Genomic DNA, 3,419 nt, shown 5'->3' with positions numbered 1-3,419 from the left:
ATTATTTTGATGAATATGATATGATTGCATGATTGTGTGAAAATTTCGTGATGAAATTCTATGCCTAAAGTGTTTAAATTGAAAGTAGGGACTAAATAGAATAAGTTGCAAAATTTGCATTCTAGAAGTTTTTAGTATGAAATTGCATTGAAATATTAATTAGGAGGTCTTAAATAGTAATTTGACCAATTTCTAAGTCTATGGACAAAAATTGGACATGGATGGAATTTTTGGAAAGTTTAGTAGTAAGGGCATTTTGGTCATTTAGTTATTAAAATGAATTAAAAACAAAATTAAAAGCCAATTTTTGTCCATCTTCTTCATTAGGCCGAAATTTCAAGGGTTCTTCATAGTTAGGGTTTGTTTCAATCTTCCAAGCTCCATAGTAAGTGATTCCAAGCCCCGTTTTTAATGTTCTTTACGTTTTTGGAATCCCGGTAGCTCGATTAAGCTTATGTTAGCAATAATTCAAGCTAGGGTTTATATTTGGAAAAATACCCATAGATGACATTTGTGTATTTTGATGTTTTATGATAGAATATGGGGTTTTAAATTATGTTAGACAACTTGTGCTACTCGGTTTTGAGTGAAAACGAGTAAAAGGGCTTAATCGGCAAAAATACCTAATAGTCACAAGTATATGTTAGAGTAAGAATTTGATGTTGCCATAGAAGGAAAAATGATCAGCATGTTATAAAACATAAGAATAAGGAATAAAGTTTAATTCCGAGCCTAGGGCAAAAGTATAATTATGCAAAAGTTTAGGGGCAAAAGTGTAATTTTTCCAAAGTTCGTATTAAATCTGTTTTGATGAATGTATGTATTAAATAAGATTAATTTGGCATTATAGATCAAGAGAAACGAGATTCAAGTCGCGATCGAGGAAAAGAAAAGATTGTGGACTAAATTGCAAAATCTTTATATTTTGGTACCAATGTAAGTTCATGTGTAAATAATGTAGCACAAATGTTATTTTTAAGTTATTAATGTTAATTATATGATATGCTGATTTTTAATCGTGAAATATTATGCTTTGTGGTTAATATTGAGTAATATGCAAATTATGTTTACTACTTGATAAATATGAATTACTACCGAGTATCGGTTCTGATATTCCATGGAAGACGGCAAATGTGAGATCGAGGGAAAAAGCCTGTTTGAACCTTAGGAATAGATCAGGATACAAGTGACATGTCACTAGGATGGTTGAGCATCCGAACTCGTTGAGTTGAGTCCAAGTTCACTTATGGATGTGAATGTCTGAACTGTTAAGTTGAGTCCGAGTTCGTGAAATGTAACTAGGCATCCGAACTCGTTGAGTTGAGTCCGAGTTCACTTATGGATGCGAACGCCCCAGCTCATTGAGTTGAGTCCGAGTTCACTTAGGGGCGGGTTACATGATTTCTTGATTACATATGAGGCACTTATGTGCAAATTATCCGTGTATCCGAGTTGTATTCCGATGTTTTCAACGGGTGAAATTTCTAGTGAAATGGAAGAACACTTAAGATGCAAGCGACGTTTTGGTAAGTGTTGTGAAATGGACACTTTGGACAGGTATGTTCTTAACCCTCGGGTTGAAAATAGATACAACAACGATAAGGTGGTAAGATGATGAATGATGTTTAAAAATGTGATATATGTTTTGGTGATACCTTGCTAAAGTTGTTTGGTATATTTGTATTGTTATGTTACTTGTTATTTACATATGAACTTACTAAGCATTTATGCTTACTCCCTCCTCTTTATTTACTGTAGTTTTGAACAAGCCAGCTAGGGAATCGGGACGGTCGAAGGTTCGATCACACTATCCAAAGGACTTTCATCGGGTAAATGGCTTGTAAAACTTAAGTATGGCATGTATAGCAATATACTTATTTTGTGTAAATAATTTTATGATATGGCCATGATTGGTTGAGAAAATGTTTGATATTGATAAGTCATGGTGATGGTTAAATTTAGATCATGTTTGATATCATGGAAGTTTAATAGGTTATCTAGTTCATAACAACTCATGAAAAGATGAAATTTGCCTTAAAACAGAATATTGCTGCAGCAATGACATGAATTTGAAAAATCACTAAAAATAGTATAAATGGAATTAAATGATAAGCAAGTTATGAAATTGAATCTTAATGAGTCTATTTTCATATTGATTAAAGAAAACATGCATATAAATTATACTTTATGAGATATTTGAAACCTTGTGAAACAGGGCCAGAGTGATTTCTGGATCCTCTTTTCTGACTTTAAAAATTCATAATAAATTGTAAAAAAATAATTATAAGTTTTTATTTATATTTACAGATTTCTTATTGAGTCTAGTTTTAAGATAAACAAACCCATAGTCATTCAAATTCTTTATAGAGAGATATCTAATTTGTAATTCACAGAGGTCAGAGCAGTCAAACCCTGAAACAGGGGAGACTTTAACTAATAAACTGTACTAATTTGCCCAACCAAAAATTCTAGAAAAAAATTAGTAAATATATATATGAGTCTATATTTATATAAAATTTACGGATCTTGATTTCGAGTTTTGTAACTAGAGATATGATTTTTCTTGTAACTGTGACGCGGGTAGCTAGAAAGTTGTGAATGTAGAAACAAATGATTTGAAGTTCTTAATTTGATAAATTATGTTCAGTAACCCCTCAAGCTCGACTCCGGCGATGGTTTCGGGTGTGGGGGTGTTAGAAAAATCCTATCCTTATTGCTGATGATAGGGATAGAGCTTTACGACAATATGCCGTGCCAGTTTTTAATGATCTTAATCTAGGTATTAGAAGACCTGAGATCGAGGCACAACAATTCGAGTTGAAGCCAGTCATGTTCCAGATGCTTTAGACAGTGGGCCAGTTCAGTGGAATGCCTACTGAAGATCCTTATCTTCATTTAAGACCGTTTATGGAGGTGAGTGACTCTTTCAAGTTAGCTGGAGTACCCGAAGATTCATTACGACTAAAACTATTCCTGTACTCACTGACGGATAGAGCTCGAGCCTAGTTAAACTCACTGCCACCAAACTCGATTTCTACATGGCAAGAGTTAGCAGAGAGATTTCTTGTGAAGTATTTCCCATCTAGCAAGATTGCTAAGCTGAGAAATGAGATTACTGCTTTCCAACAAATGGATGATGAGTCCTTGTATGAGGCATGGGAAAGTTTTAAAGAGTTATTACGAAAGTGCCCTCATCACGGAATTCCGCATTACATCCAACTTGAGACATTTTACAATGGTCTCAATGCTCACACAAGGATGGTAGTAGATGCTTCTACTAACGGTGCTATCTTATCTAAGTCTTACAATGAGGCTTATGAAATCATCGAGAGGATTGCCAGTAACAATTATCAGTGGGCAACCAATTGAGCAATGTCAGGAAGACAAGTTGCTGGAATCCATGAAGTGGATGCTCTCAC

General features: G+C 34.1%; 1 non-coding gene across 1 annotated transcript; it reads right to left on the bottom strand.

Moving 5' to 3' along the window:
* Window positions 1-3,096: 3,096 nt before the first annotated feature.
* On the bottom strand, window positions 3,097-3,203 carry LOC128283314 (small nucleolar RNA R71). The gene has a single exon (XR_008273656.1). It is a non-coding gene; the product is annotated as a small nucleolar RNA R71 (small nucleolar RNA).
* Between the last annotated feature and the right edge of the window lie 216 nt (window positions 3,204-3,419).

The sequence above is a fragment of the Gossypium arboreum genome, chromosome 10 (genome assembly GCF_025698485.1).
Source record: "Gossypium arboreum isolate Shixiya-1 chromosome 10, ASM2569848v2, whole genome shotgun sequence".
Classification (NCBI taxonomy): domain Eukaryota; kingdom Viridiplantae; phylum Streptophyta; class Magnoliopsida; order Malvales; family Malvaceae; genus Gossypium; species Gossypium arboreum.
The sequence above is the reverse complement of the archived record's forward strand: the minus strand, read 5'-3'. Positions and strand labels throughout refer to the sequence as shown.